Below are 27,103 nucleotides of genomic sequence, written 5' to 3'. Positions count from 1 at the left end.
TGTCTTTAAACATCCTCCTCTTTTGGAGAGTAGTGAGATCAGTATCAGAACCTAAATAATCTCCAAGTTCCATGTCAGAGAACACTTCTCTTTTATGAACTTCAACAGAGTTAGTAACAATTGTTTCCTCTTCCTGGAGTTTAACTTTGGAACTGACACTATTGGTTTTGTCATCCATTCTTCTGTGCTCAAAAGTAAGAACTGATGTAAAGTAAGAACTGATGTTCAAACAAGTCTTGCAATGAGTCCATGATCTCACGTGCAATGACCATGTTCTCAACCCTTTTGGCCAAAACATCAGGTATGCTAGCAAAAATGTGAAGTCGGGCCAATGAATTAGCCTTCATCCACACCTTATATGCATTACGGACACTTCACAGTGCATCAAGGGTTGAGACTTGAGGACATTCCTCAACCATGACAAATTCATGGTCGTTTACCACGAAATCCGTTTCATAAGACTCTTTCCATTGTATGAAATCACTCAAATTTAAGGCATTAAACGAAAATACTAACATTGCTGAAAACAAAAAACACATTGACCTACGTTAGATTTTAAGTAAATACCCATTGAAAAAACATACAACATCCAATAAGGTTTAGCAAAACTAACATGAACCTCGTGTAACATCTAGTTTCACAATGACGCTTCAAAGGTTTAGGACAAAAGCTACCGAAAGGAGGTCAATTATCCCTCATTTGAATTGAGAAACCAGTCATTAATACCAAAAAAACTCTTGCTTCTATAATGACTAGCCATCATTGATTTGGTCAAGAGATATTAACTTGCTTAACAATCTCTCGTAAGTGTGGCCCGCCATTTTAGGCCCTAGAGATTCGCCCCAAGCAACCAATCCGAAGGAAAAAAATCCGATTGGTGCAAAACCTAAAGCGACCCTATCCATTTTTGGAGTTCACCTTGATCTTGACTAACTGCACAAAACCTATCCAAAGGGGGACGCTCCCAGGGCGCCACGAGGGAGTACAGAATGATCTCACGGTTTGGACCAATGATAGAGACCGTAGGATGTGTTGACACACACCCTTCACCCACTTACTATAAACACTCTCTCTATTGACCTTGATTGACTCATGCAAACACCATCTGAAGGGGGATGCTCCCAGGGCACCACGAGGACAAGCATAAATCTCACGATGTGAACATTCAGGGAGAAACGTGAGTGGAATCATTGACATATCAAATACATCTCTTCCTCCCACTGAGTATTTTATAACCTAGGGTTTAGTTTACTTAGAAAAAAACACGGCTAATAATTTTAGAGTAACTTTTACCTTGGATAGTTAAAACAACAACGGAGTCTTTGACCAACTGTCACATGCTTGTTGATAATCTATCTATTTCACCTTTCCAGGTAGGTTCCCAAGTAGAGGTGTTCCGTTTTCGTTGGCTTAAGAACCCTAGCCTAGACAAAACCCGCCTTAGACAAAAGGTCCCTTAGAGATAGATTTAATACAATTTTAATCTTTTATGCCAATCAATTTAATCCTATTAAACCAATTTAAAAAGATTAGATTAGGTTGCTAATCCTATTAGAACCTTTTGAACTTAGGTGTATCTCAATCCAATTTTAAAACCCTTTTAAAAAAATGAGTTCACCCTAAGTCTGCATGCAACTCTTTCTTATCAATTTTAGTTATAATTTCCTTTATAATGCTTATAAACGAAAACAACCAAAATCAACCACAATGCAAAGCTAACACATACGAGGCATTCATAACGTTTACAAACAGCCTAAATGTCATGCTCCATGCATTGTTCATTCATTGCTACTTTACGAACCAAGCAAAACATCCTTCCATTCACCCTTATACTATAACGCTTATAATATAAAGATGATGCATGAATATACTCACTACATGCATAAATATAACTCTTATATTTCATGATGCATGCACATGCTTTCATGTAAATTCTTCATGCCATATTATAACACTTATAATACATGATGAATAATTGCACAACCTAAGGTGGGTTTTATATGTCAAACAATTTGCCATATAAATCACATACATCTCATGTATGATAAACAAATGTTGATGAACCAGTTAAAATTGCCCAAAAATCCTCAAAACAAAAGCTAACTATTACAAAAACAAGAAGTCTGTGGTTCAAACAAGAGAACTGGGTCTTGAACCGTCCGGGCGAAGCAATGCGTCTCCATTAATCATGTACCAAACTTCCCCGTGATTGTCTACACGAAAGAACAAACGCTTTGCTTAATTGTTTACCTACGCTTCCAGAGCTAAACGTCGTTTAGAAACGATCGTATACCTTTTACTATGTGATGAAGCACGAGGTATGCGATCGTGCAGTGTGCTCCACAATACAAGCCTTATACGATTGTCTAAACGACTACGATGCAATGAAGCACAATCGTCTAATCGATTGCTGAGTGAATGCCTTCGTATCTGATATCACGTGATCGTGTAGTCAGTGACTATTGATGAGCATGCTAACTACACGATCGTTTAATGCACGCCTTTTACTAAACGATGAGCATCAAATGTTTCCACTACGATTGTCTACCTCCAGCGTTTCCACGATCGGGCAACCAATGTTATGCGATAGAGTAAACGATTTACCCCATCCTTTAGCATTAGCTAAATGATCGTTTAGTAAATACTACACGATCGTTTAGTTAAATCCTAATGGTTTTTTACCTGAGGCTACACGACATGACCAACCTTTGGTCTTCTTTTTCACTGATAACCGCATCTTCATGCTTTGAAACTTCATCACGAATGACTCGACTAACTCAAACACTTTGAATTACAGACTCGATAGCATGTTAATTATGCCCAAAACCATAGGGGCCCTTACAAATTAACACTTAGTAATTTGAAGAAAGCTTTAAACTGAGGCAATTAAACCCGTAAACATTCATCAACGCCATTCACAAACACATTTAACAATTAAACGCAATGCAGAAAACCCATCACGACTGTAAAAAAAAGTTCAAAACAGAAGTGAAATTTGGAATCTCAGAATAACCTAGCTCTGATACCAATTGAAGAAAATTGGAATATAAGAATTTCCACGAGCAGCGTAATGATCGTTCTAAGTTTCAATCGTATTTGAACAACAACAATTACAATACAAGAAATGGAAACTACAGGCTATGCATACAACGAAATTATAGCATGCTTTTCTAAAGATCAAGGGAAGAATTACACATACCTTTGAAGACTTATATTCAACACCCTTGATCACGAATGCTCGAACAAACCACAAGACTGCAACACTTGAACGTTGGTACACCACGACCGCTACACTACACGATCACAGTGAACTCGAACACAATGATCTTCAAGATCACGAACACCACGAACGACCTCCAAAAACCTCAACAATGTCAAGTTGTGTATGTCACCACCACAACGAAATTATAGCATGCTTTCCTGGTAATGTATGTGGATGATATCCTACTCATTGGGAATGATGTAGGGTTTTTGAATGACATTGAAAAATGACTAGCTGCCCAGTTCCAAATGAAAGATTTGGGTAAGGCACAGTATGTTCTAGGGATCCAGATCATTCGGGATCGTAAGAACAAAAGGTTAGCCTTGTCTCAGGCATCGTACATTGATCAAGTGTTGATCAGGTACAGAATGCAGGATTCCAAGAGGAGTTTGTTACCCTTCAGGCATGGAATCGTTTTGTCTAAGGATCAATGTCCTAAGACACCTCAAGAGGTTGAGGAGATGAGATGGATTCCCTATGCTTCAAATGTGATCGTGCGTATGTGATACGGAGACGCTATCTAAGCGATCGCTTAGGCGATGGTGCTTTGCGACATCATAGTCGCTTAGACGATCGCGGAAGGCGGGCGTCGTGCTGAGCGCACTAAGCGATCGTGTAGTTCAGGTTTCATCACTTAGTAAAGGTACACGATCGTATTGTAATAGCTAAATGATCGTATGGATTTTTCTAGACGATCATATAGTAAAAGCTAAACGATCGTTTAACCTTGGAAGCGCTGGTAAGCGATAGAGCAAAGAGTTTGTTTTATTGTCTAAACGATCGCGAGGTGCTTAATACACGATGTATGGTTGGAGAAGTAATGCTTTGACGAGCGGTTCAAGACCCGGTTTGCCTGTTTGAATCGAAGACTTCTTGTCTTTGTAATAGTTAGCTTTTCTTTTGTGTTTTAAGGTAATTTTACCTGGTTTGTCAACTTTTATTGTTTATTCATGTGATGTATGGTGCTTATATGCCAAAGTGTTTGTCATATAGTTAAAAACCCACCTTTGGTTGTGCAATTGATCATGCATCATGTATTATAAATGTATAATCGAGCATGAAGAAATTACTTGAAAGCATGCACATGCATCATGAAATATAAGAGTTATATTTTGCATGCATTGAGCATTATCATGAATCATCCTTTTATTATAAATGTTATAGTCTAAGGGTGAATGGAAGCATGTTTTGCTTGTTTCATTGTTGTTTTGTATAAGTGTTATATAAAAGAAGTAGCAATGAATGGACAATGCATTGAGCATGACACTTAGGCCATTTATAATCGTTATGAATGCCTTACATGTGTTAGCTTAGCGTTGTGGTTATTTCCATTTATAAGTGTTATAAAGGAAATTAAACCTAAAATCAATAATTCAGAGTTGCATGCGGACTTAAGGTGAACTTAAGTTTTTTAAAAGAGTTTTAAAATTGGATTGAGATAAACCTAAGTTCAAATGGTCCTAAAGAGTTTAGTAACCTATTTAAAATCGGTTTAATGGGATTAAATTGGTTGGAATAAAAGATTAAATTTGTTGTAAACCTATCTATTAGGGACCTTTTGTCTAAGGCGGGTTCTGGCTAGGTTGGGGTTCTTAAGTTGATGGAAACGTAACACCCCTACCTGGGAACCTACCTGGAAAGGTGAATTAGATAGATTTTCAACAAGCATGCGACGATTTGGTCAAAGACTCCGTTAAAGAGTTTAATTGATGATGATCAAAAGTTGTTCAACTGTCCAAGGTGAAAGTTACTCTTGAGAAAACCTAAAAGTCATTTAGTTAAAATCCTTAGCTGTGTTTTTTTCTAAGTAAACTAAACCCTAGGTTATAAAATACTCAGTGGGAGGAGAAGACGTATTAGATATGTCTATGATTCTACTCACGTTTCTCCCTGTATATTCACACCGTGAGATTCATGTTTGGCCTCGAGATGCCCCAGGATGCATCCCTCTTCGAATGGTGTTTGCATGAGTCAATATCAAGGTGAACGGAGAGAGTGTTTATAGTAAGTGGGTGAAGGGTGTGTGACAACACGTCCTATGGTCTCTGTCATTGGTTTACACCGTGAGATCATTCTGTTCGCCCTCGAGTCGCCTTTGATGCAGCCCCCTTCGGATGGGTTTTGTGCAGTTGGTCAATATCAAGGTGAACTCCAGAAATGGATAGGGTCGCTTTAGGTTTTGCACCAATCAGATTTTCCCCTTCTGATTGGCCTTTTGGGACGGACCTCTAGGGCTTAAAATGGCGGGTCACACTTACGGGAGATTATTAAGTAAGTTAATGATCTCTTGACCAAATCAATGATGGCTTGTCATTATAGGAACAAGAGTTGTTATGGTATTATTAACTGGTTGAGATCTTCTCAATTTAGAGGAGGGATAACTGACCTCCCTTCGACGGCTTTTATTCTAAACCTTTGAAGTGTCATTGTGAAACTAGATGTCACACGGGGTTCATGTTAGTTTTGCTAAAATATTATTGGATGTTGTTTTGTTTTACAACGGGTATTTGCTTAAAACCTAACGTAGGTCAATGTGTTTTTCTTTTCAGCAACTTGTTAGTATTTCCGTTTAAAGCTTTTAAAAATGACCAATTTATTACAGTGGAAAGAATTATGTGAAACGAATTTCTGGCAAACAACTTCCATCCCACTATTCTTCAAAAGAGAAGACAAGACAGTAAATATGATTTATTGGTCTTGGAGACATGTCTGGTAGAGAATGATGATTCTTCCTGGATCCTTGATTTAGGTGCTACCAATCATGTCATTTTCTCTTACCAAGGATTCAGTTCCTGGCAAACGTTGTCACAGTGAGAGATGACTCTTCGAGTCGGTAATGGTGAGGTTGTTTCAGCTGTTGCTGTAGGCAGGCTGAAGTTATTTGTTGATAAGAAACGTTATCTGTTACTGGATAATGTTTTTGTAGTCCTCATATTAAGATGAACTTAATCTCAGTTTCTTGTCTCATTGAACAAGGCTATAACGTCTCCTTTTCTAAGAATAAAGTGTTTATTTTCAAGAATGAAACGGAGATTGGTTCTGGTTCAATGGAAAATAACTTATATGTACTAAGGCCGTTAGTTATAAAAGCCTTGTTTAACACTGAAATGTTCAATACGGCAATAACAGCTAAAAGACCAAAGGTTTCTCCAAAGGAAAACGCCCATCTTTAGCGTCTAAAGTTAGGTTATATCAACCTCAATAGGATTGAGAAGTTGGTGAAAAGTGGACTTCTAAAGAGCTTATAAGAAAACTCCTTGCCGGTATGTGAATCATGCCTTGAAGGCAAGATGACCAAACGACCTTTTACTGGAAAAGGTTACAGAGCCAAAGAAGCCTTGGAGCTTGTACATTCAGACCTCTGTGGTCCGTTGAATGTTAGAGCTCGAGGTGGGTATGCGTATGTCATCTCTTTTATAGACGATTATTCAAGGTTTGGGTATCTCTTCCTAATGTAACTTAAGTCTGAAGCTCTTGACAAGTTCAAGGAGTATAAGGCTGAAATTGAAAAATTGTTAGGTAAGAAGATAAAAACACTATGATCTGATCGTGGTGGAGAGTATATGGACCTCCAGTTCCAAAACTATATGATAGAACATGGGATTGTATCCCAACTCTCGGCACTTGGTACACCTCAACAGAATGGTGTATCAGAAAGGAGAAACAGAACCTTGTTGGACATGGTTCGGTCTATGATGAGTTATGCTCATCTTCTAGACTCGTTTTGGGGTTATGCAGTGCAGACTGCATGTTATATCTTGAACAACGTTCCCTCAAAAAGTGTTTCTGAAACACCTATAGAGTTATGGAGATGTCGTAAAGATATTTTATGTCACTTCAGGATTTGGGGTTGTCCAGCACATGTGCTAGCGACTAACCTAAATAAGTTGGAACCACGTTCGAAGGTTTGCCTCTTTGTGGGCTACCCCAAGGAAACGAGAGGAGGATACTTCTATGATCCAAGTGAGAACAAAGTGTTTGTTTCCATTAATGCTATCTTCTTGGAAGAAGATCACATGAGGGATCATAAGCCACGAAGTAAGCTCGTTTTACGTGAGATCTCAAGTGAGACTGAGACTGCTGATGGTTCAACAAGAGTTATTGAACAAGCCGACGGATCAACAAGAGTTGTTGAGGTCGGAACGTCTAATCAACCAGCTCAAGAGTTGAGACTGCCTCGACGTAGTAGGAGGGTTATGAACCCAACGGATCGCTACATGGGTTTGACTGAATCCCAAAACGTCATTACGAATGATGGGGTCGAGGATCCGTTGTCTTTTAAGAAAGCAATGGAAGATGTTGACAAAGATGAATGGGTTAAGGCCATGAACCAGGAAATGGAGTCTATGTACTTCAACAACGTCTGGGAGCTTGTTGATCCACCTGATGAGGTAAGACCTATTGGGTGTATGTAGATCTATAAGCGAAAGAGAGGTGTAGATGGAAAGGTGCAAGCCTTTAAGGCTAGGCTCGTGGTAAAGGGTTATACCTAAGTTGAGGGAGTTGACTATGAGGAAACTTTCTCACCTGTTGTCATGCTTAAGTCTATCCAAATTCTCCTGTCCATAACCACATTTTATGATTATAAAATATGGCAAATGGACGTCAATACTGCCTTTCTAAATAGTAATCTTGAGGAGACCATCTATATAACTCAACCAGAGGGGTTCGTAGTTCCAGATCAAGAGCAAAGAGTTTGCAAGCTCAATAGATCCATTTATGGACTGGAACAAGCATCTCGATCTTGAAACATCAGATTTGACACTGCTGTCAAGTCGTTTGGCTTTGACCAGAACGTTGATGAGCCTTGTGTCTACAAGAAGATCATCAACAGGTCAGTAGCTTTCCTGGTACTGTATGTGGAGGATATTCTACTAATTGGGAATGATGTAGGATATCTGACTGACATTAAGAGTTGGCTAGCTGCCCAGTTCCAAATGAAAGATTTGGGTGAGGCACAGTATGTTCTAGGGATCCAGATCATTCGGGATTGCAAGAACAAACAGTTAGCCCTATCTCAGACATCGTACATTGATCAAATGTTGATAAGGTACAAGATGCAGGATTCCAAGAGGGATTTGTTACCTTTCAAGCATGGAATCATTCTGTCTAAGGATCAATGTCCTAAGACACCTCAAGAGGTTGAAAAGATGAAACAGATTCCCTATGCTTTTGCTGTAGGAAGCTTGATGTATGCTATGTTGTGTACCAGACCCGACATTTGCTATGCAGTAGGGATTGTCAGTCGGTATTAGTCCAATCCAGGATTTTATCACTGGATGGCGATCAAGACGATCCTTAAGTATATTCGGAGAACGAGGGACTACATACTTGTGTATGGAGATAAGGATCTGATCCTTATATGATACACGGACTCTGACTTTCAAACTGATCAAGATTCTCATAAATCGACATCGGGGTCAGTGTTTACTCTGAATGGAGGGGTTGTAGTTTGGCGAAGCATCAAGCAAGGATGTATCGCGGACTCCACTATGGAAGCCGAATACGTAGTGGCTTGTGAAGCAGCTAAAGAGACTGTTTGGCTGAGGAAGTTCCTTACAGATTTGAAAATTGTTCCAAATATGGATTTTCCTATCACTATTTATTGTGATAACAACGGGGTTGTGGCAAATTCGAAGGAGCCTCGGAGTCATCGTCGAGGTAAGCACATAGAATGGAAATATCACCTTATCAGAGAGATTGTGCGTCGCGGTGATGTGATAGTCGAGTAGATCGCATCGAAGCATAACGTTGTTGATCCCTTTACAAAGACCCCCACGGCTAAAGTTTTCGAGGGTCACCTGAAGAGTCTGGGTCTGCAGGACTTGCGGCATCTTGTCTAGGGCAAGTGGGACATAATACTGGGGTATGGCCTAGTTTATTGTATATTGTACATTTTTATATTGTATTGTACATTAGTCTCCCGAGTCATTAGGACAAGTAGGAGATTATTGGGATTGGTGTCCTAATTCTTCCGGAGTCTCATTGTTTTGTAAAGATACACATTGTTCAATGAATAAAATTAGTGTTATTTAATTATGGAATTTACTCATATCCAATAAACAAAGCTCCTTAGTTATCTTATGTGAACTTAAGCATGTATATGTGATATACAAGTGGATCATGTCTTAAGTGATAACCTAAATCATTCTTTAGTATAAGGATTAAGTGGGATACCTGATCCTGGTGACACTACGAATAGGACCCGCTTTGTAGAGGTTTGTAAGTATTGTAAACTACTACAGATAGTTGATCCTGACCATTCATGTGGAGACGTGGAGCGGGGGTGTCCTATCAAAGAGTTTGTATAAGACTTGGACCACGAGATGACTAGACTTTGTATATAACGCCATTGATACTAGAGACTTGCATCTCACTTAAATGACCATAGGTGACACGACCTCAATCTTGAGTGTTTTATGAACTTCTGCCTTTGAGGGTGGTCCTTTGATTAGTATAGGTGAGAGTGGCTAGGTTGCCAACTTAACATGCCTACCTTTTTGGGGACTTGTCTGATCTGGGAGCTGGGAACTCAATTCACAATATGAAATTCACTCATTTCCTAAAGCAGGGATAAAGAGAGAGATTGCTCCCTTAAGGGTTACTTCCGAGACTTGAACATAATGGTCACAGCTTCTCTTTGGAAGAGAAGACTCATTCATAGTAGGACTATGATTTATGTTCATTAGAGGGATCAATGGTACTTAAGGAGACAGATGTAACTACAGGGGCATAACGGTTATTGGCCCAGCTATACTTACGAACAATCTGTGAAGGGTTGTCGCACTGCTCATTGGTTAAGATGGACACATAATATATTTGTAGTGAGGAGAGTTAAGTTGTCGGTCTTTAGTGGAGTACCTGGTAGTTAACGGATGGTGGATCCCATGACTAAAGTTTAGTTAGTTATTCACGTACCGTTGGAGCTTCGAATCTACAGGTCCATGAGGTCCCCTTGGTAGCTTGGATTAATGTTGAAGGATCAGTTCTTAGTGTTGATTTGAAATGTTCAAATTGACAAGAGGTATTTTGATTATATGTGATATAATCGGTATGATGTATGAGATACATCTAGTGAAGGATTGATGTAAATGAGATTTACATTAAGTACCATGGAATAGGAAAAGAACTATGATTTATATGTTTCATGAGATGAAATATTAAAACTATAGATTATAAATATAGTATGATAAGTTGGTTATCATTTATCTTTATAATAATATTAATTATTAGATAATTAATACTTTTTCTTTTAAATAACCAAAGTAGTGGGTGGTTATTGATCATGGTAACCGTGAGTTTAAAAGGAAATCGGTTTCCTATTTTGAAAAAGAAAAAAAATTTACAAAAGTTTTCACAAAAAGTTTGAAAATAGGAAAAAAAAAATTTACAAAAGTTTTCACAAAAAGTTTGAAAAGAATTTTTGAGTTTTCTCTCTGGCGAAAAGAAACTCATGGAAGTCGTCAAGTAAATACAGATTTATTAAACGAGAACTGGGCGAGCTAAAAGGTCGTGCAGGTGCTAGCTAAACGATCGTGTAGTGTTTACTAAATGATCGCATAGCTTTGCTAGACGATCACTGGCCCAAGGTAAAGGATCGTGTAGAATCGACCAAGCTAAACGATCGCATAGCTTTTTCTAGATGATAGCATAGCTTTATCTAAACATTAGACATCGACCTATACGATAGGTCTCTGACTTCTCCCACTTGCCCAGTCGTGTAAGCGATCATTGTTTCCTCCGTTCGTCTGCCTTACACCAAGTCCGAACAGAGCCCACCCTTTGGATTCTCACACCGAGAATAACAAGTCGCCTTATTGGTGGTGTCAGACTCAACTCGATACCGTCGAGCTTTTTCGAAGGTCGTTCGTAGTGCTTTGGAGGAGTCCGTTCGTGTTGCGGAGGAGATCGTGACCGAGGAGATCATTGAGGACGAGTGCGAAGTGTTCGTGCTGTGTTGCGGTCGTGTAGATCGAGCGCTCGTCGTTGCTGTTGTTCGATCAATGTGCCCATCGGAGCGTGCAGACGCTTCTGGCGTTGTTAGTACAGTTTTTCTCTCTATACATTTGTTGTTTCATGCTGTAATTTCTCTGTACATTGTATAACCGCTTGTTTTGAAGTCGACTATAAATGATTTGTTGATTCATGATTGTAATTTGGAATGGTCTTGCTTCCGCTGCTCACAGAAATCTCGTTTCTGATTTCCTTCAGTTTAAGGGTCACTTGCAAAGTATGGGTCTATGAGACAAGCCACATCTAGTCTAGGGAAAATAGAAGATTTTGTATTGGGCACATTTTATTCCCTAGTTTCATGTTTTGTGTACTTTTATATTAGTATGACTTTTATGATGTACACTCCACTAGCTTTAGAACAAGTGGGAGATTGTTGGGGTTGAAGTCATAAATCTCGTGAGTCTTGTTATTTGTAATTGTAATGTACAAATGATATATTTATTTAATAAAATCTGAGGTATCTTATTTGATATTTAGTAGAATTAACCCACAAAACTAATAAACTAACATCCAAGGTAATCTTCTGTATCTTAAACATGTATGTAGAGACTATAGGTAGATCATGTTTAAGTGATAACCTAAATAGTATGTAGTAGATGAATAAGGTTGGATACCTTATTCTTGTGACACTATGAATATGACCCGCTTTGTAGATGTTACAATTGTTATAAAGTGCTATTAATGATCCGATTATAATAATTGTTATAAAGTGCTATTATGATCTGATCCTAATCATTCATGTAGAGACATGTGAGTGGGGGTGTTCTATGCAAAGGGGTTTGTATAAGACTGGACCACGAAATGAATAATCTCATTATATAACATCGTTAGTAGTAGAGACTTACATTTCACCAAGATGACCGTAGGTGATATGACTTGAATCCTGAATCAGTTGTGAACTTCTGCCTATGAAGGCAGTTCTTTGATTTGTATGGGTGAGAATGGCTAGATCGTCGACTCAATAAACCTACCATTTTGGGGATTCGTCTGATTGGGGAGCTGGGAACATAGCTGCACAAGACGAAATCCACTCATTCCCTAATGTCGAGGTAAGTAGATAAATTGCTCCCTTAAATACTGATTCCGGGACTTGAACAATGTGGTGTCACACCCTCTCTTGGCTTGAGAGTGGTTTGGTCATAGTTGGACTATGACTTATTGTTCATCAGAGGGATCAGTGGTACTTAAGAAGTTAGATGTAATTATAGGAGCAAAACGGTAGTTTTGGCCCAGTCTTACTTATGAGCAATTTGTAAAGAGTCATCGCGCCATTGATTGGTTATATCCAATGGACACAAAAATATATCTATAGTGCGAAGAGTGCAGTTGTCGGTCTTTAGTGAAGTGATCGGTAGTTAATGAATGTTAAGTAATTTAATTAAAGCAGTTTAATTAATTATTCAAGTACTATTGGGGCTTCAATCTACAGGTCCATAAGGCTCCCTCTGTAACTCAACTGAGATTATTGAGAATATTTTTGAATTAATTTGAATTGTTCAAATTAATTGAGAGAATTAATTATATGTGTATAATTAATATAATGTATTTGATACATTATAATATAAAGTTTATTTTGAGAGGAATTAAATATTTGAATATGATTCAAATATTAATTATATGGATTAGATTCATATAATATATATAATAATTTATTAAATAATTTGTTAAGTTTTATTAAATTATTTTTTGAATTTTAATTAAGGAGAGAGTTGTAACTCTCTCTCCCTTAATTCATTCCTTAATCAATCGTGGGAGGTTTCAGTTTTTTATCATCTTCATTCATCTTCTTCACAAAATATTACAGGGTTTTGACCCAACGTAATTATGTTTTCAGAAGTTTTTTTTCCTCTAAAAAATCTTCTCTCCCTCTTCCCAAAATATAGTAGAGCCTACACACTGTTGCTAATTCTCAATCCATACGGAGAATACAGTAGGTTCTCTTATGGTGGTATCTTGTTTTTGTTTTGTTTTGGGATTCTAGTACAATGAGAGTTTGTGATCAGTTCGAGGAATTTTATGAAGATCTTGTTCTTCGAGAGTAAGTTGTTTTCTCTTTCCTAATTCCCTCCTTAAAGCATGCTGTAACTTTTATCATCATGCATAACTCTTGTTCTCTGTAAATTTAATTATGTGAAATTTGAAAATTGGGAACGATCCCGCTTCTGCAGTGGACCTCGCGGTTCCTTCAATAAATTTTAATTATATATATATATACATTTTCTGAGTTTTAGAAAATTAAAATGGGGAGGGAGTTATTTTAGTAACTTCTCTCAACTCCCATTTTCCTAAAAAATACGATATAAAGGGGTTAAGTGTTTTTTCTTCTTTCTTCCCTTAACAATTGAAGCAAGCTGTATGTGAAAATTTCTCTAAAACTCTCCCTCCCTTCACACCAAAATTCTTTTAAGCGAGCCCACGAAATTCCACTTTGGTTCTCATATTTGAGAATAACTCGGACTCCTTGTGGTGGTGTTCAACTTGGAGCATCATTTACTTTTTTGGGTTGTTGTCCTTCCGGTGTTCTATTTCAAGAGAAGAAGACAGTTTGTGATCATTCTTGTTTGTGGAGAGGATACGTGAAGGTTTTATTTCTTCAAGGGTGAGTTTCAAATTTCCTAATTCCTCTCCGAATTTCACAGTAGAAAAGCATATTTAATGAAAAGTGTTTATCAAAGTTTTTGTCCCTCTGAATGATAATATTATGTAGAACAAAAATAGGGCACAACGAAAGTCAATTGCTTCCACTTTGGAGTATTCCAATACATTCAATTGGTATCAGAGATATCTTGTGTCTCTGATTTTTGTTTTCGAACCTTAATTCAGAGTTGTTGGTGGGTGTATAATCTACATTTCGAATGTTGATGGTTTCCTCATTGGATGTTTTGAAATTGACATAGTTTTACTGCTTTATTCAGTCGGTTTGTAAGGGTCCGATGTAATTTTGGGCATTTAATTCTTGTAATCGAGTCTATATTTAGTTCGTGTAGTTCGTGGAGAGTTTTCAGCTTCAATTTGGAGAAATTTAGAGCAACAACGAAGCAAAATAGATGAATGGGCGAAGCAGATGAAGTTTTTTGCTTTATAGCATAAGGCTAGAGCGTTGCGAGGCTCGCCCTAGAAACCCCAGCGTCGCTACGTTCCAACCGCAATATTGCAATGCTGCACAGACGTCGTGATGCTGTGAACAACATAAGGGTATGTTACGACAGCACAAAAGCCAGCATTGCAATGCTCGGTTGGAGCGTCGCGACGCTCCGAATGTGATGCACGCGCATCTAGTAGATGCCACATTGCTGGTGTCGACATTGGATCCCTACGTCGGGCTAAGTGGTAGGGGAGAGCGATGGTGCAATGGTTAGAGGGAGAGAGGTGCAGGGGCAAGGGGGGGAGAGGAAAATTTTTCACAGATATGTGAAAAATGGAGATAGGGAAGGGATTTTTAGTTCAGGGGAACTATCGACGCTATACATAAGGTGTCGACAAATCCACATACTGCCAACGACATGTTACACACCATCAGCAGATGGGGGCATATGCCAATGGTGTTTTATCCACTATATGAAAATCCCCTCCTCCCCCCTTTACTGACGATGCCTATACAGGCATCAGCGTATACACTCATTGGCGACGGTTATTTCTGTTGTCAGCAAATCCCATTTTTTCCAACTACTTTTTAGGTGACGATATTTTTGGTCTCAATAGAGATAAATTTTTTTATAATGTTCGATATCATAAATCTGATTCTCCTATACTGCATATAGAAACGAAGTCCAAGCTGAGCATTTTTCATTGGAAAGAAACGCATCTCCATAACTTTGTGATAATCTCTCTTACCCAAGTAAGTGAGACAGATGTAGGAATTGAAACCTAGGTTTAATAATGCATTTTCTTTTCCAATTTCCTTTATTCATTTTTATCATAAATTTTGAGAATAATTTCCATTTCCATCTCTATTTTTTAAATATCACACTATTATTTTCGAATTTTAAATTTAATTTCTATTTGACCCATAAATTTCAAAATATTATATTTTTATATTTGAGTTTTGAATTTAGTTTCTATTTGATGATCCATATGCCAAGAGTCTACAATTTTACATTCGAGTTTTTACTAATTCATACTTTTAATCATTTGAGAGAATTAACAATTAAATTAGTTCTCATTGATTTTTGGTCACTATTAAAAAATCACTATCAAAATTATTAAAATTACACGTAATCACGGCATGTGTTAGAGGAAGGACAACCTCGGAGAATCGCAATGTCTCTGACATTGTTGACATTACATGTACCTAGAGACAAGTATTAGTGGAAAGTCCTATACATAAGCCCATTTTATCACCTCAAATGTGTGAGTAAGTAATCTTTAAAAAAGAGAACTAACCATACTTCTTTTGTACTTAGTTGAATTAGTCACTTTTTGTACTAACTTAGAAAGTGGAATAGACTTGACACTGTACCAAATACGAGAATCTCTAATGCAAGTCAATTCAAATCATCTCAAGACTAAACTATAGAGAAGTGGGCCGGAGGTCACGATCACTAAAGACTCACAACGAAGTCCAACATGAACGAGATTCAAGTTCTAAACACATGGTCATATTTCAAAGAAACTTAGTATTGTCTCTACAAGTATTTGTGGTAATGTTCAAATTCTACCATAGGACATGAAGTGGATCAAAGTTTCAATTCTATAAACAAAGATATCCTTATTTTGGCGCAAAAAAAAAACACTCTCATAGGGATGAAAAAAAACATGTTTTTCTTTTAACAGCATGTTAATTGAAACCTCAAAATTGACATTGAAAAAGAAAAGACAAAGAAAACATGTGAACAAAGCTAAAAAAAAAAGCGAAAATAAATAGGAAAATTTGACCAAGGAATGCCAAGTTGGTTGATATCCCATGTTGTGTTTTAATTGTTAGCATTTAATTATGGGCGGCTTTCTTTGTTTAACAATAAAAGCACCGCCGGTCACGTGCACTGCACGTAATTGCCAAATTGATGCGTTTCAAGTTTCAAAACAACTTGCTCATGCCCATCTTGTTGCCGCAGCCCACGCCCATTTTCATATAATAATACTCAAATGAAATCTCACTATCTCATTAAAATTCTCCTAAACTATATAAATAATATATATATATATATATATATTTCAACTTTCAATTATGTCTCTGTCATATTCTAAAATTTTATTTTAATTTTTAACGTTGTTAAATTAAACGAAAACGGCACATGTATTTTGCCCATGAAGTTATTATCACCGACATTTGTGTTCGATAATATAATTATTTTTTTTTTATTAATACTTAAGATGAGTAACTGTGAATTTTTACTATCTTTTGATTTTGATTTTCTTTATTTTTTAATAACATGTGGAGAGTGAGAGATCCAACTTCTAACATTATGTTTAATTTAGTTGAACTATGTTCACGGCTCAAGTTGACTTTAATTTTTACCATTGTCTATTTTAATTTTTATTTAGAAGAATCGAATCTTCAACCATCTTTAGAATGATATAATAATATTCTCTTCTCAACGTGGGATTTTGTTTGCCCTTAACATTTATAATCAGAAATTGTTGTATTGTATAGAAAAATTTTAGAAAAGAAAATCATCCCCCTCCGTCGATTAAAAATAAATTAAAGACAACGAATAATGAAATGTATCCTAAAATTTATTTATTTAAATCATAACATAGTTAGGAAAAAAAAAAAAAGAAAAAACATGTCAATAGCTCAATAAAGTACTTTCAAGAAGCTTTTGAAGAAAAAAAAACATTTGATTAATTAAGCCCAACATAGACTTTAAAAAAATTGTTGCAGGCCAAAATAAATATAACTCAATGTTTCGTTTATTTTAAGTTTAATTTTTTTTTTCCAAATTTAAAAAACAAAAAAAAAAATTTGAAAACTTTTTTCTTTTTGTTTTTAAATTTTGACTTATTTTTTAAAAATATTGGTAAAAATTAGATAACGGAGAAATAAATTTTAGAAATGGGGAAAATGTTTGTAATCCTCATTTTCAAAAACCAAAAACTATAAGCCAAATAGTTACCAAATGAGTCTTAAACTTTCAAAATAAAACATAAATAGTTAAAATATTAAAATGAGATTAAATAAATGTAAGAACCATGGTCATCACATTATTTTATGTTATAAATTCATTCCATTTTTATGAAATTTAAAAAATATATATAATATAACCTATTATAAATTATATGACAGTGTAAAATAATAATTATACAAATTTATTACATTAACGTGTTTAAAAGATTAAATAATAATAGTCGACATTTTCAACTAAGTATTAGTGGGTAATCATGATTAATTTTTATTTGGAGATTTTAAAGGTCAATTTGGTAGAGAATTTGAATATTGTTTTATGAGTTCTATAAATTTGTGTTTGGGAGACCATCCGAATTCTGTTTCTGAACACCATTTTCAGATTCTATCATCCAAAAAATGAAAATTTTGAAAAACATCATTTTAATGTTTTCATTATATTCAGATTTTGAATTTTGAATTTTGAAATGTAAAATTATATTATATAAAGATTAAAAAAATATTTAAAAATGCAATATATATCATGTCATAAATTTAATTTAATTTTTTAAAAATATAATATCTATTATGTAATGTATTATAAATTATATAATATTACAAAATAATAATTATATAATTTTTTAAACATAAATCATATTCATAAATAAATTAAGTAAAATTATTTTAAATGACAAAATTGTTGAAAATATTTACAAACAATAGCAAAATATCACAATCTATCTGCGATAGGCTGTGATAAACTACTATCAATGTCTATCTGTAGCATCAATCAGTGCGACTCCAAAATTTTGCTATATTTGTAAATCTTTTGGTTCATTTTCCTATATTTGATAACAATCTATAAATTAATAATAGTTTATTGTGAACTAAACATTATTGTGTAACTACAATTAGTTTTATGATTTATAAATGTATGGTATCAAACACATTTTAAATAATTATTTAAATTATGATCTAATTTCTAAATCTACTTACCAAATACATTTTCTAAAAACATGAAATACAATTATGTTTTCATTGAATCTATTGTTTTCAAATTCTCTACCAAACAAGTCCTAAATAATATCTAATCGAGTTGATCTACATGTCTGTCACTTATGAAATTCACACCACGCAATGTTGAGTATAAAGTAATGACTCCATCTAAGTTCAATGTTTCCACTTGGACCAAAACATTGACTTAAGCATCGAAGTATATTATTATAGAACAACACACATCGATGCGAGTTTTGTGTGCACATATACCTGAACTCATCTTCACTTTAAATCCGACGTCAACAAAGTCCTCCTATGTTAGAATCGATGTTTAAAATATCGATGTCAATGTAAATATTAAGGTTTAATCTTACAAAAATTTCGATGGAAATATCTATAAAATTTTGATTCCGACGAATATTTTTGAAAAAATTATAAAAGCAAAAAGTTTAAAAAAAATGAATTATTTAATAAATATTTAATAATTTTTAAACAAGTTAACATGTCTATTATTTTTATTAGTGATATTTTATTACTTAAATATTATGTTTCGTGAATTTTTCTACGATATAATAGAAATATCAATTCACCTATCACGTCGATATCGAATTGAAAAGTATAAATATCGATACGTCGATGAAAATTTAATACTATGGTTAGAATCACAAACCAACATTCTAAAATCGTATTCTAAGCCAACATCCATTCCGCAGTCATATTCCGATGCAAATTATCTAAATAAAAACAGATTGTTTAAAAACTATAGCACAATCATTTTTTTTTTGGACTTTCAATGAGTTTATTGGAGAAATAAGGTAGTTTTAAACGTTAATTAGAAAAAAATGGGTGGTTTTCAAACTATTAGAAAAAAAATATTTTTTTTTTGTTCTTATTAGAATGCGTCTCTAAAGAGACGCATTCTAGAATTTTTTATATCTTTTTGACTGATCAGAAATGAATGTTCTCTTGAAAAAATGCATTCAGTTCATTAAATGAATAAATAAAAGATGGCTTGAATGCAACTGTTAAGCAGATGCATTCATAAAAGGGAAAAAATTGGATGCATTCATAAAAGAAAAAAGTTGCATAAAGATGGGATTTTTTAATAAATTTTTAATTATTTTAATCCTAAATTTACAATAGAAATTTTAATTCTTTTAACATAAAATTAACCATCTCATTAGCCTCGTCTTTTATAGTGATAATAATGTTACTCATTTTAATTTAATATACACAATATCTTACTTTGATTAAGAATTTATATTTTTTTGATTAATTTGATATACTCAATATTAGTTTTGATAATGTTCAACTCGTTTAATTCCTAACCATGGTTATTGTGTGTTATAGATATAAAAATAATGTTGAATATTTATAAAGTTTTTACTTTGTTCCAAAAAAGTCTTTTTCATATATACATTTTTTAAAAAATGATTATATTTAATATTTATGAAATTTGTACTTTGTTACAAAAATAATCTTAAAATTTTTAAAAGTTCCACTACTACCTCTAAACCAACAAAAAATATATATATATATATATTTCGAAGGTACCTTCACCCTTTTTTTTTTTTTTGAAATGGTTAGGAACTTATGTAAAAACATGGATATTAACTTTCAACAGTTGCATTAATAATTTTCAAGGTTCTTTTGGATGCTGAGGTGTTTGAGGTATAGACTAAAATTGCATTTTTTTACACTTGAATTTGATTAGAAGTACAGTATTCTTATTCATGGCCAGAAGAAGATCCTCTATTACACTTAAATCGATCTCGTTGAGTCACATAACATCCACAATCACCACGACTACTTACACTTGATGATTGGCCTCCCTCTGTAAAATGTATACCCTCACCACGATGTCAGTATGCCACGTATAGATCATGGACATCTCGACGAACTTGTAAAGTTTGCCCTTCTTCCATACTTAGCGTACTAAGGGTTGTTGGAAAAAATCCAAATGTTGAGGAGGATGGCATCATGGAACTATGTGTAAAATGATCGAGTGAGGTTGCTAGATATTCATTATGAACATTAGGTCAAATAAGAACATCCCGATGTCTTGCTAGATCACCTTGTTCTTCAATTGGAACATCACCATCGAAATATCACACTCGATATATAGAGGTGAGCCTACGCAAGACCCTTGTAGCAGATAATATCATATTTGGTAAATTAGACTGAAAAAGAATTAAAAAAACAAGGTCATAACTTAATAAATTATATTTGTATTCAATTAAGCAAGAAAATTAAATATTTCTAGTAAATAGTAGACTCATATGAACAAGTAATAGGATGCTCATGCTTTCATTATATATCGCTTGCTCACAATGGAATATGATTCAATAGATTTATAATTTATTCTAACATAGGAGTGCATATAACATAAAGTAAATCTAACAAAAAAAAATCCAAAATAAATTTGATTTTCAAACCTTCAATATTTCTAGAAAAAAAATCAATGACTAAATACACAATAAAAAAATTTAAAATAATAATAATATAAATAAATAAATAAATAGTTGAAGGTTTGATTAATTAAAAAGATAAAAGTGTTGAAAAAAAAAAGGAAGAGAAATCTTTCATAAAGCTGTATAAATATGATCAGAAGTATACTCGCTAATTTTCTCCTATTAAAAAATATATATATTTACTTACTTTGGATTCCTAATAAAGTTTCTAATGCTTCATGATGCAACTTTCCAAAAATTACTATGAATTGTTTTAGTTTATAGTATAATTTTTGTAAAGTTTATAGTTTTATTAGTGAACCAATCCAAGTTTTAGATTCTTTCATTTTGCAGTCATTAGAAATTTAAATAAAATAAAGTTTATTGGAGTTGGAGAAAAAGAGGGTTAAATTAGATCACTCAATGTAAATAGTATATGTTTTGAGTTTAATAGGTCAATGAACTTTCAATTTTATGCGTCGAATAGATCATTGATATATTTCTTAAAACTTAACTAATTTATTGAATATAAATTAATTTTTATGTCAGTAAATTAATAAACATTCAATTTTATATCTAATAAATTTGTGAATGTAAAAAAATGTTTAATATGTCAACCATTTATTTGACACTAAATTAAAAGTTGTTCATAGATTTGTTGGACACTTTTAAAGATTGGAGACATATTAAATTAAAATTTTATGAACCTATTAATTTTTTTAAAAGAAATTAAGAACCAATTTGCATCTTAAAGTTTAAAGCCTAAATTTGTAATCTAATAAAAAAAGATGGATTGGTTTGAAACAATTTATGTTTCTTTTTTTTTTTTTTTTCTTCTTACAACTTGTAGGGTGGAGAATCAAACATTACTTGGAGGTTAATATCACGAGCCCTATCCCAATTGAACTATGTCCATTTTGGTATATTTTACTATCTCATTCAAATCCTTTAAATGAAGCGTATAAAAAGAGAGGAAAAAATTCATGGACCAACTTCGCTCCACTCCATGGAAATATGTATGAGAAAACTAACTCCTTAAATATGTAAGCATCATGGACTTTACTCAATTTTTTTTTTTTATAAAAAAAGTCACGAACTAACCAATAAAATTTTGGATGCTAAACTTATTCCTTCATTAAAGTTTTGAATAGATTTACAACTTATTCCATCATAAGAGTGTATATAACACAGTAAATCCAACGGAAAAAAACTCAAAATATATTTAATTTTCAAACATTGAATATTTCTTAAAAAAATCAATGACTAAATACATCGTAAATAAATAAATAAATAAATAAATAATCAAATAAAAGTAAATAACTAAATACATGACCTTTGAATGATCAATTTGTAAAACTTTTCTCATAAATAATATCCAACGTAAACATAATAATAATATAAAAAAAAATTAGTACAAAATCAGGGGAAACTTAATTTTTCATTAAATAACTAAAATATATTAACTTACTTAAAAAATTGCACCGAAATAGAGTAGTAATATGAATAAGATGAAGATGGTAAAAATTGAGATGACTGTCAGATTTAGGAGAAAAAATTTGAAGAAAATGATAAAAAGATGACTATTTAGAGGAGAAAATATGAAGGAAATAGTGAAATAAAAATGGTTGTTGGATGTTAGGAAGGAAACATGAAGAAGATGAAGGATTTGTAAAAGAATGGGGCAAAATTTGAAGGGAAATGGAGTAGAAACCGTCAAAATTGGTTTCCCACCATGATCAACTTGTGCATCTGAATGCATCTACTCAACATACGCATTCAAACAATTTAACAATTCAAACATTTTTTTAAGTTAATGAACTAAATGCGTCTGTTGAACAGACACATCTAGTTCTGACCGGTTAAAAAATCAATAAACTCAAGTTTGCTACTATATATCTTATTCAACAACCTTCTATTTCCATTAAGTATATATCACTACAAGAAAAATGAGTTCTCTCGACGTCTAAATCGAGCGTCGGGAGTTTGGTCATCGGGAGAGACGTCTCTCCCGATGCCGTAAAGGCCCGTCGGGAGTTCTCCGAAAATTTTCGACGATTAAAAATAGGCGTCGGGAGTTCCCCGAAACTCCCGACGGCTCTCCCGACAGCCATTGGGCAGCATTGATAGATGGGATCTGGTTTAAACCAGATCCTTTCTTCCCCATTCTTCCCCATTTTTCCTCATTTCTTCCCTAACCTAACCCGCGCCGCCATCTCCCCGCGCCTCTCCTCTCCTTCCCTCTCCATTTTTCCCTTCCTTCCCCACTAATGTCGTCGTCCATTCGCCGCCCTCCCCCCACTCTTCTCCCTCCCTCTCCCAATTTCCCCTCTTTTACCACCGTCGCAGTCGCCCCACTCCTCTCCCTCCCTCTCCCCCTTTCCCCTTCGTCGCCGTCGTTCGCCCTCCCCCCACTCCTCTCCCTCCCTCTCCCATTTTTCTCCTCTTTTTCTGTCGCCGCTCCTCCCTTCGGTCAGCAGCTGCAATCAACTAACCACCGCCGCCGTCGTCTCCTCGTCTCATTCAGCCGTCGCCTTCAACCGCCCGCCGCCATCGCCGGTAATCTTCTCATTTTATTTTCTCTTGTATATTTATTTAAATCATTATTTCACATCCTTTTGTACAAATCCTACTCATTCAAATGTTTGTATCCATTTCTATTCTCGACTTTCAATTTAATCAAATTAGACCTCAACTTTGATAAATATTATAATTAATTAACCCACTAATAAAAAAAATGTGAAAGATTGTGTCAATTTCACTAGATTTCAATAATATCAACTTTGATACAAATTTTAAATTTTAACTAATGCACATATTTATCATCCAATATCGGTGAATGTCGCTTTTGTTAAGATCTCGTCAATTTTGCATCATATATTTGTTTTACAATTCTCTGAAAGTCTATAGAGTAATTTTATAACGAACATGTCATAATTCGTTAGAGATAAACATTATACATTCTTTTAAGTTTCAAGTTGATTACAACATTATCTTTATGTCTAAAAAATGATATGATGTTCGTTATTTGGAGCCTAAGCATGCATGATTTAATATTTCGAACTTTCCTTGAAAGGAGAAAGAAAATTAGCACATAGATGCTATGTAAGAAAATTAGCACATAGATGCTATGTGCTATTTTTAGAAGGAAGGAATATCTAAGTTAAATTACAAGTTTAGTATATGAACTTTTTTATGCTTATATGTCTGTGTCTAATAAATCTATAAATCTTAAAAATATAAAATAAATCTTTAAACCTCCAATTTGGTACTTAATAGGTCCCTGACACATTTAATATTTTAAAAAAATTTAAAGAATCTACTAGACATAAAACTAAATTTTGTGTCTAATAGAAAATTGAACTTTAAATTTTATGTCCAAGCTTGTAAATTTTAAAAAATGTTGAATAGATGAAAGCCCTATATTAGACACAAAATCGAAATCTTGGAGACGTACTAAATAAAACATTTGAAAGTTATTAGACAATTTAAACGGTTTAGGGACCTATTAGATAAAAAAGTGCAAGGATTATGGGAGCCTTCATTCATCACTTTTTTTTATAAGATAGTAAATAATAATAATAGTTTAATATTTTTTTTAAAAAAAATTGTTACATAACAATTTTTTATTGAGTAAGTGGGTTGTACTTAAAAAAAATAGATTAAAAATATATTGTAAAGATGATTAAAAATAGTAGTCTCAAAACATGTGTTTATTTTGCCTTCAAAAATGAAAATTATGGAACTCACTATCAATAAAAAAAAAAAAAGTCAAATCCCGTATTATAAATTAGTTAAAATTTTAGAGTCGATAGTATGAATATTATGTCAATCGAGCTACGCACTTGTTGGCATTTTTTTTAAAAAATCAAAGTTCATGCTTAATAAATACTTTGTACTTTGTCCTCTAATACAGGGTATTGTTTTGGATTACAAGTTGGTCAGAAAATATTTATTTTTAAAGATGAATAAAAAATGGATTAAACTAAGGAATAATTTATCAATAGAGTATAGAGAAGGAGTATCCCAGTTCTTAGATATGGCAAAGTTTCATGTTAATGATTCCGAACGAATAAGATGTCTATGCAAGAATTGTATGAATTCAATTTGGGAAAAGATAGATATTATGGAACGACATCTATTAACATATGGAATATCTCCCTCATATTGTGAATGTGTATATCATGGAGAGCCAGTAAACTTATCTAGAAGTCAACAAGTCATTCAATACAGAATGTTGAAGTAGATAGTATAGAGAGTAATGTTGTTGAAGAAAATGAGATGTTGAATCTTATAAACGATTTACAAGTTCCAATTGAAAACGAAAATGCAAATGAAGGAAGGATTGAGAATGAAATGTCCTTTAATGATCAAAAAAGAGATATCACGAACTTATTCGAGGATTTAATGACCGAAGCATGTAATGAATTATACCCTGGTTGTTCGCAATTTTCATCCTTGAACTTTTTAGTGAAGTTGATGCATATCAAAGTTATCAACGGTTGGAGTAATAAATCACCGTGAGCTCTGCATTTCCAGTACGATGTCGTACTTCTACTGAGGTTCCAAACGAGTTTATAGAATTGGCTAAGAGTCAATTGTTAGTAAGTAATTATAAGTTTATTCTTTTACAGTCATGAACATCATCTATGCTAATTCTTCCTTCATTCTTTTATAGCCTCATTTCGAACTTGATCTATCTAGTCAATGACTTAATCGTTTTATAGAACATCAAATGCAAAACTCCCTCAAAGAATTTAGAGCAGATTTGCACAAACATTATAGAAAATGTGAAGATCCTCAGCAAGCACGTGCCAACTTGCCCAGCTGGCTTAAAAATAGGCCAGAAGATTGGTACTTTTGTGTTACCGCTTCGAGAGTGAAGCGTTTCAGGTAGAATATTTAGGGTGTGTATCATTTGCTGCATTTACTAATACATCACACTATTGAATTTTTTTTTTGTTGTTGAAATGTAGGAAATGTCTGCAACGAACATGAAGAATAGAGAGAAATTACCGTTCAACCACGTAGGTGGATCAAAGACTTTCCTACAAATTCAGGCAGAGTTGCAGGCAAAGGAAGATTGAGAAATAGGACGTGTTGACCTATTTAGGGAAACACACTCTAAAGGAGGCAAGTTTGTGAACAAGGCAGCTAAAAATGCACATGTAATATTTTTTTGCTTTACTATCGTGTTGTTTTTCATTTTTAACTTTAGTCGCTCGTTCTTACCCATTTAATTAATATGTCTAGCATTAAATGTTGGAATTACAATCTAGCCCCACTCTAGAAGGTTCTCAACCACTAATAGGGGATGAAATTTGTGAGACGATTTTGGGTAGATGACCTGGATATTCAAAAGGCCTAGGTTGGGGTCCTAAGTCTAAGTCAAGAAGGGGTAGCATCTCATCAAGCTCGTCGTCTACTCAAGGAACGGAGACGGGAATGGAGGAATTGAGAGCCAATTTCCAACAGTCTCAGTCGAGGATTAAGGAACTTGAAGACGTTCAGAAACAAATGAAAGAAAATCATGCAAGACAAATGGAAGAAATGAAAAAAATGATTGAAGACATGATACGATCACAAAGAGGAGACCCATCAAATTAGGTATGATTACTACATTATTTAGTTGTCTAATATGTTGCTATCCTGTAGTTATGGTAGCAAAGTAGTTATGTCTTAAGTAGCTTTATGATAAAGAATTGTTGGCTATCCTCCAGTTATGGTATCCAAACAGCTGGATTTTGATGTGTTTTTTGTTGTTTTATCGTGGGGGGTGGGTAGAGTTTCATTACACCCGTCTTATCCTTGAACTCAGAGTTCTTGTGTATGTATGAATGTTTACGAAGTTTAATATGTTGTGGTGGGGGGGAGGTTGAGATCGGGTTAATTCATTTTGGGGATAAAATTTGAGTTTTATGTGTGTTGGTCTTTGTTTACTCATTTTGTGTGCTTTTTATGTTCAGGAGGTTCCATGTTTGTTGTAGGGGTGGGTAGAGTTTCATTACACCCGTCTTGTCCTTGAACTCGGAGTTCTTGTGTATTTATGAATGTTTACGAAGTTTAATGTGTTGTTGGGGGGTGGGCTGAGATTGAGTTAAATCATTTTGGGGACAAAGTTTGAGTTTTATGTGTGTTGGTCATTGTTTACTCGTTTTGTGTGTTTTTGATATTCGGGAGGTTCCATGTTTGTCGTGGGGGGTGGGTAGAGTTTCATTACACCCGTTTTGTCCTTGAACTTAGACTTCTTGTGTATTTATGAATGTTTACGAAGTTTAATGTGTTGTTGGGGGGTGGGTTGAGATTGAGTTAAACCATTTTGGGAACAAAGTTTGAGTTTTA

General features: G+C 34.2%; 1 pseudogene; it reads left to right on the top strand.

The window, feature by feature from the left end:
* Positions 1 to 23,031: 23,031 nt before the first annotated feature.
* Positions 23,032 to 26,748, top strand: LOC150032843 (uncharacterized; annotated as a pseudogene).
* Positions 26,749 to 27,103: the final 355 nt, after the last annotated feature.

This window comes from Benincasa hispida, chromosome 11, assembly GCF_027475165.1.
Source record: "Benincasa hispida cultivar pf3 chromosome 11, pf3_genome.v1.1, whole genome shotgun sequence".
NCBI classification, from domain to species: Eukaryota; Viridiplantae; Streptophyta; class Magnoliopsida; order Cucurbitales; family Cucurbitaceae; genus Benincasa; species Benincasa hispida.
The sequence above is the reverse complement of the archived record's forward strand: the minus strand, read 5'-3'. Positions and strand labels throughout refer to the sequence as shown.